The following is a 15,742-nucleotide window of genomic DNA, read 5'->3' as shown; positions in this document are numbered from 1 at the left end:
CCAGACCGTGCCTCGACTTGCTTCTTTCTGTAGAGATTTTTTGAGAATACATGTCTACAACGAAAAGACCCTAGCTTTCTCTGCAGGTGCTAGGGAAAGGGGCAAGCCCTTCCTTGTTACTGCAGTGGGGTTTCCCTTTCAGTATTTGAGAATTGACTAGCATAAATCTCCATATCTTTGTTGGTTTTATTTTTTTTTGTATTGTAGCTAAATACAGTACAAGCTAATGTTGCTTGTTTACCTCATTCTGGAGACCCAAAAGAATCAGAGGATCCAGGTGAAGAGTTTCCTAATTCAGATAAATAGGAGATGGCGCAAATTTAAAAAATGTCTACTGTAAAGGTGAGATAATTCATGATTCCCATAACCTCCAACATTCAAATGGAGGAGCCACAACAATTGCCGCCACAAAACGCTGTCAAATATTGCTGGCCGGGACTCACTGGCAGTTGGTGTGGCTCCCCTATTTGAATTTTGGACTGTGCTGCAATCCCACTTCTGCAACTGCCACTGGCAAAGAAGTCCAGGAACAAATAATTTTGTACCTAATTTAATGGGTCATGTTGGAGGGAATGCGTTCATTCAAATGCTTTTGTTGCCCAAATGAATTTATGTTTTCCACACTTGTCTGATATATATTTCTAATAATGCTACCACCTCTTCTTTCCTGAAATGAAGCACCAACCCCAGAATAAGCACACAGGGACAGATGTATGAAACTTGCTAAAGAATGGAGAAGTTGCCCATAGCAACCACTGACTTTCTACCTATTGTTTTATAGCATGAACTTTAGAAATGTTAAGTAGTTTGTTACATTACTTTCAGTAATTCTTAAAAGTTAGCACCCCTACCCAGGATAGAAGATACAATTTACCTCTGCACGGTGCTCTTCTTTTATATAAATGAATGGACAGGGGGTCATAACATTGCACAGACACAATCTGCTACAATCGCATTGTCAAAAAACAAAACAAAAAAAATAATTTTAGTTTCGTTATTAAAAATAACTATTATTTTCCAGGATTCTTATGTTATTATTTTGAAATAATTGTATCAATTATAGAACTTGATTGAGTTTAATAGGATTAATGGGTATATATGGTGAATGACTCAGTAGACCTGGGACACTGTAGTATGGACCCCAGCAAAACACAATTCACTTTTCTTCAGTTATCCGTCTCCTCAATGAGTCCTCAAACATATAAAACAAGAGAATATTAGTGTGCTATCATTGACTCTGCCCATTTGCCTGAAAATGCATTTTTTTTTTAAACAAAAAAACACTTCCAGTTGCTCAGGGGCATAACTAGAAATATCTGATTTCCACAGCAAAATTGTGATGGGGACCTCTACATTTCACCATAAAGTCATACCCACCATAATGTTTGCTTCATGCCCCAGTCAGTATCCAATAGGGCAGTGTACTACTAGCATAAAAAGCAATCTGGCACATTAGTCTGAATCACAACTGGATTAATCCTTTGGGGGGGGGGGACCAGGGAATTTCAAATAGGGGGCCTCTAGGGCAACATTTGGGACACCAGTGCACAGGTCTTGAGCATGCACCCGAAAAAGGGTGCATGGCCACACATCATGCCCCCCATTTAATTTCACACTAGGGATGTGCACATTGCTTCCCCAGCTGCTGGGCCTGCTCCTCAACCCCCTGACCTTTATTCCTGCTCCCCTTTGAATTATACTTAGTCATTTTATCCTCACTATTTCACAAATAATTTAATTACCTGGATACACTCATTATAAAATCATGTTAAGTTTATACTTTAAGAAACATTTGTAAGTCTGATTAGAGCTCTCCAGAGTATACTACATGCTGAGTTATATATTTCAGTAAGGCTTGGTGGAACATGCAACTGCATAAACTTCCTAAAGCCTGCATTCTGGTATGGTATACATTTTTGCTATAAAATAAGTCAGGGCTTAGGCAGTTGCCTGAGTAGTGAAGAGTTTTATAAGATCCATGGTATGACAGCGAAAGTGCAGTAGAGGTCGGGCCAAGGGCATAACTACCAAAGATGCAAGGAGTGCAGCTGCTATGGGGCCCAGAGCTGAGAGGGGCCCACTTTCCCTGTCAGGTATATGTATTATATAAATTTTTCACCATTGGGTGATACATAAGGGCCATTACAAACTTTTGCCTTGGTGCCTACAAATATCTAGTTTCGCCCCTGGACATGCTCCTAGTAATGTAGTATAAAATTAACTGGAGGCCATTATATGCTACATAATATGAACTGGGACATTGTAATGTGGCACAGTATGAAGTGGAGGGGGTTCAGTATGTAGTATGGTATGGTATGGTATGGTATGCCGGCGGTCGGGCTCCCGGCGACCAGCATACCGGCGCCGGCAGCCCGACCGCCGGCTTACCGACAGTGTGGCGAGCGCAAATGAGCCCCTTGCGGGCTCGCTGCACTTGCCACGCTACGGGCACGGTGGCGCGCGCCACGCTATTTTATTCTCCCTCCAGGGGGGTCGTGGACCCCCATGAGGGAGAATGTGTCGGTATGCTGGCTGTCGGGATTCCGGCGCCGGTATACTGTGCGCCGGGATCCCGTCAGTCGGCATACTGAAGACCACCCAAGTGGAGGCACTGTAACATGGCATAATATGAAGGAGGGGACACTGTAACATGGCATAATATGAAGGAGGGGGCACTGTAACATGGCATAATATGAAGTGGGGACACTGTATGACATAATATGAATTGGGTACTGTGGTGCATAGTGTGTGCTGGCAGCCCTACAATGTGACATAACGTTAACTAGGGCAATATTGTGGTTCATAAAAAAACTAGGACACAACAATGGGTCATAACCAGTAGCGGATCTTGCCACGGGCAAGCAGGACTTTTGCCCGGGGCGCCGCCTTCCGGAGGGCTCCGCACCATGGCAAGATCCGCTGCTGCTGTGCCCCCCGCTGCCCGCTGTCCGTTGTGAAGGGAAACTAGACGCTACGCGTCTAGTTTCCCTTCGTCGGCTGCCCGTTGTGAAGGGAAACTAGACGCTACGCGTCTAGTTTCCCTTCGTGGAGAGGACCTTTACTGTAATGATGGGCGGTGCGCGTTGACGTCATCGCGTACCGCACAGCCAAGGTCCTCTCCACGAAGGGAACTAGACGCTTAGCGTCTAGTTTTCCTTCGTGGAGAGGACCTTTGATGTGCGGTGCGCGATGACATCATCGCGCACCGCACATCCTACTGCAGTACAGGGGGCGTAACTGACCACACCCCCTGTATGAAGCCACGTCCCCTAATGCCGCCCGGGGAGCAAGAAGCCCCGGAACCGGCCCTGGTCATAACATTAACAATTGCTGCAGAGAGGTCTCTCTTGAAGCATTGGGACAGGGGCCTCTTCACAATGTTGCTATAGGGCTCACACAGTTCTGGCTACGCCTGTGTCGGGCCACATACTCAGGATTGCACCTGCTCCATCTATGGGGGTCATTCCGAGTTGTTCGATCGCTAGCAGATTTTAGCAGCATTGCACACGCTAGGCTGCCGCCCTCTGGGAGTGTATCTTCGCTTAGCAGAATTGCGAACGAAAGATTAGCAGAATTGCGAATAGAAATTTCTTAGCAGTTTCTGAGTAGCTCAAGACTTACTCCTACATTGCGATCAGCTCAGCCCGTTTCGTTCCTGGTTTGACGTCACAAACACGCCCTGCGTTCGGTCAGCCACTCCCCCGTTTCTCCAGACACTCCCGCGTTTTATCCTGGCACGCCTGCGTTTTTCTGCACACTCCCAGAAAACGGTCAGTTTACGCCCAGAAACACCCACTTCCTGTCAATCACACTCCGATCACTTCAACGATGAAAATTCTTCGTTCGGACGTGAGTAAATCTACTAAGTTTTGTGCTAAAATACTTAGCGCATGCCCACTGCGTAATATGCGCATGCGCATTTTCGCCTTAATCGCTCCGTTGCGAAAATCGGCAACGAGCGAACAACTCGGAATGACCCCCTATATACATGTCTGGCAGGTGGTCTCTCTCTTTACATTTACTATTGGTAATCTCAGCTACCACAGCCGTTTATGGGGGGTAATTCCAAGTTGATCGCAGCAGGAAATTTTTTAGCAGTTGGCCAAAACCATGGGGGTCATTCCGAGTTGTTCGCTCGGTAAAAATCTTCGCATCGCAGCGATTTTCCGCTTAATGCGCATGCGCAATGTCCGCACTGCGACTGCGCCAAGTAAATTTGCTATGCAGTTAGGAATTTTACTCACGGCATTTTCATCGTTCTGGCGATCGTAATGTGATTGACAGGAAATGGGTGTTACTGGGCGGAAACAGGCCGTTTTATGGGCGTGTGGGAAAAAACGCTACCGTTTCCGGAAAAAACGCAGGAGTGGCCGGAGCAACGGGGGAGTGTCTGGGCGAACGCTGGGTGTGTTTGTGACGTCAAACCAGGAACAACAAGCACTGACCTGATCGCAGATGCCGAGTAAGTCTGGAGCTACTCAGAAACTGCTACGAGGTGTGTAATCGCAATATTGCGAATACTTCGTTCGCAATTTTAAGATGCTAAGATTCACTCCCAGTAGGCGGCGGCTTAGCATGAGCAAATCTGCTAAAATCTGCTTGCGAGCGAACAACTCGGAATGACCCCCCATGTGCAGTGCAGGGGGGACAGATTTAACATGTGCAGAGAGAGTTAGATTTGGGTGTGGTGTGTTCAATCTGCAATCTAAATTGCAGTGTAAAAATAAAGCAGCCAGTATTTACCCTGCACAGAAACAAAATAACCCACCCAAATATAACTCTCTCTGCAAATGTTATATCTGCCCCCCCCCCCCCCCTGCACTGCACATGGTTTTGCCCAATTGCTAAAAAATTTCCTGCCGCGATCAACTTGGAATTACCCCCATGGTAACATCACAAGCCGTTTCTGGTAGATAGGGTGGTTTGTGCAAGTCTGTGTATTGGGAGTTTATGCACTCTGCATTTCCCAATGTCAAATGATGATTTACTGATATTTTACATACAAGTTTAATAAGCTGTAAGAATAACCAGCTGAATGAACTTACTTTGTTTTTAAAATAGGTTAGGTTTGTTATCTATATAATTCAAACATTACTACTCCTAGGGGTTATTATTAAAGCATACCATATTTTTAGGAAACTGCAGTGATTGCACAGTACTCCCATTACAGTGTATAAGTAATAGTTAACATTCCTTTTTAAAACAAAGAAAGGAGAATTTGAAATGATCAGCTGTGTTAAACAAAGAAATGAATTAATTGTTGGACCATCACTGTGTACTTTTTATTTCTGCTTTTGTTTGAGGTTGTTAAAGCCTGCATGGTTTAATTATGTGAAATCATGCATTTGAAAACTGATATGTTTTGTGTTATTCTAAGTTGAAAGATGTGTTTTCTCAAGCTGAAAGTGTATTAGCAGTGGAGTCATTAATTAGTAGCTAACGTTACATTGCCTTCCGGATACATCTAGAGGGTACCTCATATAGTGTTACACGATATAAATGTTTCCTTTCAATGGCTGTAGATTTTTCTTCGTCTTGCTATGATAATTTACAGTTACAATTTTTTATGCTCTGATTGACGCATGACATACAGAACTACAAAGAGCACCAGCAGGGAGCTACTGTACATGATGCTTTCTGGGAGCCTTATAAGTGGGCGTAGTATGGTATGCCGGCTGTCGGGGTCCTGGCGCACAGCATACCGGTGCCGGCATACCGACCTTGGCTTGCTGTGAGCACGGTGGCACGCTACACACTCCACGCTATCTATTCTCCATCCAGGAGGGAGAAACGGTGTTGGTATGCTGGCTGTCGGGATTCCGGCCTCGGTATACTGTGCGCCGGGACCCCGACAGCCTGCAAACTGAAGACCACCCTTATAAGTAGCTAAGGGGTCAGCATATTATTTTAGTCAGGAGCCTTGTAAGTAGCTGAGGGGTCAGCATATTATTTTAGTCAGGAGCCTTGTAAGTAGCTGAGGGGTCAGCATATTACTTTAGTTAGGAGCCTTGTAAGTGGCTAAGGGGTCAGCATGTTACTTTAATGAGGAGCCTTGTAAGTGGCTAAGGGGTCAGCATATTACTTTAGTCAGGAGCCTTGTAAGTAGCTAAGGGGTCAGCATATTACTTTAATCTGGAGCTATGTAAGTGGCTAAGTGGTCAGCATACTACTTTAATCTGGAGCCTTGTAAGTAGCTAAGGGGTCAGCATATTACTTTAATCTGGAGCTATGTAAGTGGCTAAGGGGTCAGCATACTACTTTAATCTGGAGCTATGTAAGTAGCTAAGGGGTGAGCATATTACTTTAATCAGGAGCCTTGTAAGTGAATTTTTATCGTTGTGTAATTGAAAGTATTTTAATTTATTGTAATTCTGTTTGGTTCGGTAACTGTACCACAGCGGATCATAAGCTGTTGGAACGGATGGTTAGGACAGCAAGGAATATTGGGAGTTATTCCGAGTTGATCGCTAGCTGCTGTTGTTCGCAGCGCAGCAATCAGTCTAATAATCGCATTTCTGCGCATGCGTATGCACCGCAATGCGCAGGCGCATCGTACGGGTACAATGAGCATTGTGGGTTTGCACAGAGTCTAACGAACATTCCAGGCGCACGGCTGAACGCAGGAAGATTGACATGAAGTGGGCGTTTCTGGGTGGCAACTGACCATTTTCAGGGAGTGCTTGATAAAACGCAGGCGTGGCTGAAAAAACGCAGGCGTGGCTGAAAAAACGCAGGCGTGGCTGGGCGTTCGCTGGACAGGTGTGTGACTTCAAAAGCCGTCCCTCCGTTGTTAGAATCAACGCACACGAAGAGTAACTAAAGGGCTGGTCTTGTTTTGCACAAAAAAATTTTTCAGGCGCTCTGCTGTCACGTCTAGCAGAATTTGAGGATCCGGCAGCTGAGATTTGCCCGAGGAGGTAGCAGGCTGTGAATGAACCAGATGAGGGGGCTGGATATAGTTCCTTCGCATGGGACACGGAGCAATGAAGAACGTAGGCGGGGTTTGAGAGTCAATGGAAAGTATTTATTATGTACAGGGCTGAGGTAGAGAACCGAGGCTGGAGCACGATGGTTAAGACGTGGCTGGAGGCAAAAACTGTGGACTGTGATTTGAAAGATGAGAATGTAGATGATGAACTGTGGAACTGTAGATGATGGTTGAAGACGTGGCTGGAGACCAGGACTGTGGACTGTGGCTTGGAAAACGAGGCTGAAGATAATAATCTGCAGGCGGTGGTCGGTGGTACAAAGGCGTGGCTGGTGAAGGAGATCTGTGGAGTGTGGCTTGAAAGACGAGGCAGAAGACCCGGGGCCGACTGTGCCCAAAGAGTCTTACTGGACCGGGTTTTCCAGGGGCACTTCCACAGGCAGTAGCAGGGTAGGAACAGCAGGGCTGCAGCAGCAACAGAGAACCGACCAAGCAGGATCAGGAGGAACCAGAATACAGCAGGAATCCTGGGAGCACAAGCTAAAGCACCTACAACAGGGTTGTAACTTGAAGCACTGGCATCCCTGTCCTAAACCAGCCCCCTTTTATAGAGAGAGCTTCCCCTGGATTGGCTGGAAGAGACAGGAAACAGGAACTATGCTCAAAACTTGGTCTCCAACATGGCGGCGCCCAGTAATGCAGACCTTTTTGCAAAGCCACATTGCTCACTGCCCCTGGTCTCCTAGCAATGGCTTAGCAAGAGCGACCCACTGTAGCGACGTCCCGCCGCCACGAGCGGACCCCCTCACCGCCGCTACTGCTGTCCACGGATCTGGCGCAGCAGCCCACCTCCGCCGCTGCCCGCACATCGCCAAGGAAGCCAGCCCTGCGGCCCCAGCGTACCGGTAAGACTCCGGACGCTGACAGTACCCTCCCTTTGCGGGTGGACTCCGGACACCTATGTGGTTTAGTTGGAAACTTGGCATGAAGTGTCCGAAGAAGTCTTGGAGCATGGACATCCTCTGCATCTACCCAAGATCTCTCCTCTGGCCCATACCCCTTCCAATCGACAAGGTACTGGATGCGACCATAACGTCTGCGAGAATCAAGGATCTTGTGAATCTCAAATTCGTCTCCATGTGCTGATTGGATCTTAGGTGATTTAGGCAGAGCGGCTCTGAACCGATTAAGTACCAATGGTTTTAAGAGAGAAATATGAAATGCATTAGGAATTCTTAACTGCGGAGGTAATTTCACTTTGTAAGCCACAGGATTCAACACTTTTTCGATTGGGTAAGGCCCAATAAATCTGGGAGCAAACTTTTTGGTAGGGACCTTTAATCTTAGGTTACGTGTGGAAACCCAAACACGATCTCCTACCTTAAGGCTTGGTACAGCTTTTTGTTTCAGATCTGCATAGGTCTTATATCTCTTGGAAGTCTTGAGCAAAGTCTTGTGAACTTGTTTCCAGGCTTCAGTAAGTTGTCGAAGTGTTGACTCTGCGACAGGCACCTCGAGCGTAGGCAGAAGTTGGAAGTCAGGAACTCTTGGATGGTAACCATAATTAATGAAGAATGGAGAAGATTATGTGGCAGAGTGATAAAGATTGTTATGGGCAAATTCTGCGAATGGGAGGAAGTCCAGCCAGTTGTCCTGTGAGGAGGACATGAATAAACGCAGAAAAGTCTCCAGATCCTGGTTCACTCTCTCTGTTTGACCATCCGTTTGGGGATGATAGCCTGAGGAGAAGTTTAATTTCACGCCAAGAGCAGAACATAGGGATCTCCAAAACTTGGCCACAAATTGAGGACCTCTATCAGACACAATTTCTTGTGGTAGACCATGGAGTCGAAAGATCTCTGCTATAAACAATTTTGCCAACTGGGATGCAGATGGAAGGTTAGCCAGAGGAACAAAGTGTGCCATTTTAGAGAATCGGTCAACTATGACCCATACGGTGTTCCGCCCACCAGACATAGGTAAATCTGTAATAAAGTCCATAGAAATATGCGTCCATGGTCTTAGTGGTACCGGTAAAGGATGGAGTAACCCGGCTGGTGGACCTTTGGGACTTTTATGCTGAGCACATTTTGGACAGGCAGCCACGAATTCCTGAACGTCAGTCCTGAGATCAGGCCACCAGTAGGAGCGCTGAATGAATTTAAGTGTCTTATGACCGCCCGCATGGCCCATGAAGGAGGAGGAGTGAGCCCATGTGAGAAGTTTTTTGCGCAGATTTGGTGCAACGAAGATCTTCCCTGGAGGAGGAAGTGGAGAGGTATTAGTTGCAGAAAAAGAGGTGGATTCCAGGATAAATTGCTCTTTTGAACGGTCAGAGGGTTCTTCTGAACTTAGGGAGCGAGATAAGGCATCTGCCTTTTTGTTGAGGGTACCTGGTCGGTAACTGAGTTTAAAATTAAAACGGGTAAAGAAGAGTGCCCATCTTGCTTGGCGTGGGTTCAGACATCGGGCTGACTGTAGATACAGGAGGTTCTTGTGATCTGTGGTTACCGAAATTGGATGCTGAGCTCCCTTCAACAAATACCTCCACTCCTCAAAGGCCAACTTAATTGCCAGTAATTCCTGTTCCCCAATAGCATAATTCTGTTCAGCGGGGGAGAATCTTCGCGAGAAGAACGCACAGGGATGGACCTTCTTGTCCTCGAAAAGCTGGGATAATACTGCTCCCACTCCCACAGTAGAGGCATCAACCTCCACCAAGAACGGACGGCTGAGATCGGGTTGTCGAAGAACTGGAGCAGTCGTGAAGGCCTCCTTTAAAGATGAAAAAGCTTCCAAAGCCTCAGTAGACCACTTGGCAGGATCGGCTCCCTTCCTAGTCAATGCGGTTATAGGAGCTATGACAGAAGAATAATTTTGAATGAATCTTCGGTAGAAGTTGGCAAACCCCAGGAAACGTTGAATTCCTTTAAGGGTAGCTGGAAGTGCCCAAACCTGAATCGCCTGGACTTTAGCGGGGTCCATCTGTAACTTCTGCCCTGAAAGAATGTAACCGAGGAATGGAATTGTGGGTACTTCAAAGGTGCACTTCTCTAACTTACAGAATAACTGATTCCTTGTAAACGAGTTAACACTTCTTTGACTTGTTCCCGATGGGTCTTCAGATCCTTAGAAAAAATGAAGATATCATCCAGATATACTACCAAGCAGTCATAGAGAAGATCTCTGAAGATTTCGTTAACGAACTCTTGAAAGACGGCTGGGGCGTTACATAGGTCAAAAGGCATTACCAGGTATTCGTATTGGCCGTCGCGGGTATTAAATGCCGTCTTCCATTCGTCCCCTGGGCGAATACGTATAAGATTGTAGGCCCCCCGTAAGTCCAACTTAGTAAATACAGTAGCTCCTTTTACACGGTCGAACAGTTGTGGAATCAGAGGTAATGGATATCTGTTCTTAACTGTTATGTCATTGAGACCTCTATAGTCAATACAGGGCCGCAACCCCCCATCTTTCTTTTTGACAAAGAAAAACCCTGCTCCAGCCAGAGATGTAGAAGACCTGATGAACCCTTTCTCCAAGTTCTCCCTTATATACTCCGACATGGCCTGTGTCTCGGGAAGTGAGTCTTACCCGGTACTAGCTCGATGGGACAATCCCAAGTATGATGCGGAGGCAAGGTGTCCGCCCCTTGCTTACTGAAAACATCTTGAAAGCTTGGTACTCCACAGGAAGGCTGGTAGGGCTGGAAGAACAGAGAGGTCTAACTGAAGGTAAACAGTTCTGAAAACAGTCTTGTCCCCAAGAGCGAACATCCATAGTTTGCCAATCTATGTGGGGATTGTGTCTGATTAACCATGGAAACCCTAGGATTAGTTCATGAGAGGCTTTAGGAATTACAAGGAAAGAGATTTCTTCTGAATGGAGAACTCCGACCTTCATCTTGAGAGGAATAGTACGAAAGGATATAATACCCTCAGGGATATAACTTCCATCCACTGCGGTAACAGAAATGGTACGATCCAGAGGAACTGTTTGTATTCCAGATCGTTTGACCAGAGCTGATGTAATGAAGCTTTCGGCGGCTCCGGAGTCGAGTAGGGCAGGGATGAGAAGAGAAGAAGAAGGGAGCTCCAACTGGGTTAACAGGACAGACTCTTTCTTGGTATGTAATTCTGAGAATTCTCCTAGCTTGACCTCTCCAGCACAAACTAGGAGCGGGCGAATTCCCGGACGTAGATTGCAAGTTTTAACAAAGTGATCAGATGCACCACAATACAGGCAGAGGTTCCCTTGTCGCCGTCTCTGACGTTCTTCATTGGAGAGGCGGGAACGATTAATCTGCATGGGTTCTTCCGCAGTTGGTGATGATGGTGTTGGTGGAAGAACAACTCTAGGCTTAGGGCGATCTGACCGCAACCTCTCCATACAGCGTTCTCTGTACCTCAGGTCTAACTTATTGCATAAAGAAATTAGTGTATCCAATTTATCAGGTATGTCCTGAGTTACGAGGTCATCTTTGATCTTTTCGGAGAGACCGCTCCAGAAAGCTGCAATGAGAGCCTCCTTGTTCCAGTTCAGTTCCGAGGAAAGGGTGCGAAACTGGATCACGTACTGACTGACGGTACGCGTGCCCTGACGCAGACGCAGGATCTCCAACAAGGCAGCTGAAGTCCTGCCCGGTTCGTCGAAGATTTTTCGGAAGGTGGCCACGAATTCTGTATAGTTAGATAAGATGGGATCCATCCTCTCCGACAAAGGTGAAGCCCTTTCCAACGCTTGCCCGGTAAGTAAAGAAATTATATAGGCTACTTTGGTTCATGCCGATGGGAAGTTGGCCGACTGTAGTTCGAACTGGATTTCGCACTGGTTAAGAAACCCGCGGCATTGTTTTGGATTCCCATCGAATTTATTGGGAGGTGGCAAATGCAACCGTGGAAGTGGTACTGGTACAGGAGGAAGCGGGCCCGGAGGTGCTAATGTGGGAGCAGCTGTAGATACTTGAGAGGCCGTCATGGCAACACAGAGAGAATCGAGACGTTCGGACATACTCTGCATGAACTGCACGATTTGAGATTGTGTGGCCTCCTGCTTACTTAAGCGAGACCAGATATCTGTAGTTGAATCCCCTCCTGAGGCCTGATCACCCATCGAATTCATTGGGTCAGTGCTTACTGTCACGTCTAGCAGAATTTGAGGATCCGGCAGCTGAGATTTGCCCGAGGAGGTATCAGGCTGTGAATGAACCAGATGAGGGGGCTGGATATAGGGGGTAATTCCAAGTTGATCGCAGCAGGATTTTTGTTAGCAATTGGGCAAAACCATGTGCACTGCAGGGGAGGCAGATATAACATGTGCAGAGAGAGAGAGATTTGGGTGGGGTGTGTTCAATCTGCAATCTAATTTGCAGTGTAAAAATAAAGCAGCCAGTATTTACCCTGCACAGAAATAAAATAACCCACCCAAATCTAACTCTTTCTGCACATGTTATATCTGCCTCCCCTGCAGTGCACATGGTTTTGCTCAATTGCTATCAAAAATCCTGCTGCGATCAACTTGGAATTACCCCCATAGTTCCTTCGCATGGGACACGGAGCAATGAAGAACGTAGGCGGGGTTTGAGAGTCAATGGAAAGTATTTATTATGTACAGGGCTGAGGTAGAGAACCGAGGCTGGAGCACGATGGTTAAGACGTGGCTGGACGCAAAGAACTGTGGACTGTGATTTGAAAGACGAGACTGTAGATGATGAACTGTGGAACTGTGGATGATGGTTGGAGACGTGGCTGGAGACAAGGACTGTGGACTGTGGCTTGGAAAATGAGGCACTTCCACAGGCAGTAGCAGGGTAGGAACGGCAGGGCTGCAGCAGCAACAGAGAACCGACCAAGCAGGATCAGGAGGAACCAGAATACAGCAGGAATCCTGGGAGCACAAGCTAAAGCACCTACAACAGGGTTGTAACTTGAAGCACTGGCATCCCTGTCCTAAACCAGCCCCCTTTTATAGAGAGAGCTTCCCCTGGATTGGCTGGAAGAGACAGGAAACAGGAACTATGCTCAAAACTTGGTCTCCAACATGGCGGCGCCCAGTAATGCAGACCTTTTTGCAAAGCCACATTGCTCACTGCCCCTGGTCTCCTAGCAATGGCTCAGCAAGAGCGACTCACTGTAGCGACGTCCCGCCACCACGAGCGGACCCCCTCACCGCCGCTACTGCTGCCCACGGATCTGGTACAGCAGCCCACCTCCGCCGCTGCCCGCACATCGCCAAGGAAGCCAGCCCCGCGGCCCCAGCGTACCGGTAAGACTCCGGACGCTGACATCTGCTGCACAAGCGTTTGCGCATCTGCAAAGCGAAAATACACTCCCCAGTGGGCGGCGACAATGCGTATGCACGGCTGCTTAAAGTAGTCAGCGAGCGATCAACTCTGAATGAGGGCCATTATTGGCACAGAATTGCGCACAGTTGAGGAGGTATATATCAAGAACAGCATACGGAAAGGAAATAGCATCTTAAAGGATTGTGAACATCCATACCACAGTCTGTTTGCCCTCTTACCTTCGAAAAGGCATTTCCGCTGTGTGAAATCCAGAACCTCACGGTTCAGAAACAGTTTTTTCCATCGGTTATAGTAAGGATGATCGTGATTGGGGATTTCTAATATACAGTACATTCTGTTTCTGACTGATATGCATATGTGGTTGCTTTGGAGGAAATTTCGTTGTTCTGTACATTATTTTTATTGTTTGATCAATGACAAATAAAGTATTTATCTTTATTTAAAAAAAAATGTGGCTACGGGGTCAGCATACTACTTTAATCAGGAGCCTTATAAGTAGCTAAGGGTTCAGCATATTACTTTAATCAGGAGCCTTGTAAGTAGCTAAGGGGTGAACATATTACTTTAATCAGGAGCCTTGTAAGTGACTGGGAAGTGGGCGTTCAGAGGCTAAGATGCAAGCAGAAATAAAGTCAGCTCACCCATCAGCAGAAACCATTGTATAGGTGCTGACGGACGTGGGGGGCGGTGATAACAATTGAATCGCCCTCTTAAAGTATTTCCTACACGCTTCGGAGGCAGCCATCTTGTAGATTGAACTAATATACGTAGATGAGATTGCAGCAATTTGCAATGATCTAGTAACATAGTGCAAAAGCTTTGTGCACTGCTGCTTCATGCTTTTATATGGTCACAGATTTCCAAAATCCTTAGAATTTACAGTAGGGAATACATTTTTCCCATTGGTTATACAAATTGTTTTTACAATCTACTCTAGACATGTAATTATGAAGTCTGGACTTGGAATCCCGAAGACAATGAATACGTTCAGCTTTGTTTATTTTTGATTCTGTTAGACAAGGAGAGAAGAGCTGGAGATTAAGTATGCTTTATAACATGGCAAGAAAGCAAAACTGTAATGTGTTCTTAAAATAGATACAAATATTGGATCTGACTTTAATACAGGGTAAAAAAGCTACTTAGCAATCAGTCAAAGTACGGCCCTGGACGTATTAATAAGCGCTTCTTGGCGAGGTCTTATGAAATAAGATTTGTTACAAAGCATACGTAATGTGAATATTTGTTTTTAATTCTTGGAACGGTCTCGGTTCACAATGAACAACCCACATATGAAGTTCACATCTCTGTGGACTACAATTAGTAAAATAACTGAGGCTCTGGACCCGCATTATGGGAACTGGTGCACAGGAATAATGTATTGTTATCCGTAGCATCCAATCACATACCTTCAAAAAAAAATTAAGCTATACTTAGATTGATTAATAGTATAGTTGACTCTTACCTACTCCCCTGCAATGTCCGGGAGACTCCTGAATTCTGGGAAGCTCTTCAGGATTCCTGGGAGCGTAGGCCAACTTTCCACATTCCATTCACTTCCACACAGCTTGAACGCACCACTTGGACCTCTTTCCCAGGGACCTCTTGGAGGTGAGGCACACAGTGTCGGCAAGTATGATTTGAGTATTGTCAAATTGCTTTGTCCTTTTTCATGCCTTGCTAATTATTTGCTGGGTATGTAGTCATATTGTCAACCTTCGCAATGTCAATATTCAGAATGCAGACACTGTAATGTCAAATGGTTCTCAATGTTTATATGGATCATGTTGACATTGTGCATGTCTACATTATGTAAAGGTTAAGGCTAGGCTACTGGTAGGTTTAGATAGTAGTGTTGACATTCACAGCATTGATTGTTGAACAAAATTAATTTATGTCAGTGTCAACATAAAAACACTGTTGACATTCGATCGACATGATAAATGGTGACTTTATGACTGATGTCATTTAGACATGACTGCTACAGACTCTGGCTCTTGAGCTAGTGGGAGAGGCCACCTTAAGAAGAATGGGGCAGATGTATTAACATGGAGAAGGCATAAGGAAGTGATAAAGCAGTGTTAAGCGCAAGGTGATAATACATCAGCCAGTCAGCTCTTAAATGTCAATTTGCATAATAGAGCTGATTGGCTGGTGTGTTTATCACTGTGCGCTTATCACTGCTTTATCACATCCTTAAGCCTTCTCCAGGTTAATACATCTGCCCCAATGTTTCCTTTTTTGTTTGTAGAGCTTTAAAATACAAGTTCAGTCATTTACAGTGCTTGAAGGGTTAAATAAAAACTCCAGCCAGTATTTTCATCATTCTAAAAGTCACTCTTTCACCAACTAAAAGGACTGTATGCATCCTTCTGCCAGTCCTTTGTTGTTCGCCTTGACCTTGCTACTTCAATTATGATTTCCAATCAGCTCTGTGGCTCAGTTTTATTTACGTTAAGAGAGGAATTCAATTAGCCCTGATCATTTTTCAGGGGGGAATCCAATTAAACCCT

General features: G+C 45.9%; 1 protein-coding gene and 1 long non-coding RNA gene across 2 annotated transcripts in view; one reads left to right on the top strand and one right to left on the bottom strand.

The window, feature by feature from the left end:
• Positions 1-15,742, top strand: part of PPM1L (protein phosphatase, Mg2+/Mn2+ dependent 1L) — a 407,817-nt gene that overhangs the window by 43,947 nt on the left and 348,128 nt on the right. The window lies entirely within an intron of this gene.
• Positions 13,367-15,742, bottom strand: part of LOC134911342 (uncharacterized) — a 54,026-nt gene continuing 51,650 nt past the window's right edge. The window contains exons 3-4 of the long non-coding RNA XR_010176495.1: positions 14,695-14,976; positions 13,367-14,241 (exon numbers count right to left, since the gene is read on the bottom strand). This is a non-coding gene — a long non-coding RNA (uncharacterized LOC134911342). The remainder of the gene's footprint in view (positions 14,242-14,694; positions 14,977-15,742) is intronic.

The sequence above is a fragment of the Pseudophryne corroboree genome, chromosome 4 (genome assembly GCF_028390025.1).
Source record: "Pseudophryne corroboree isolate aPseCor3 chromosome 4, aPseCor3.hap2, whole genome shotgun sequence".
In the NCBI taxonomy this organism is placed as follows: domain Eukaryota; kingdom Metazoa; phylum Chordata; class Amphibia; order Anura; family Myobatrachidae; genus Pseudophryne; species Pseudophryne corroboree.
This window is presented reverse-complemented; position numbering and strand designations above follow the sequence as displayed.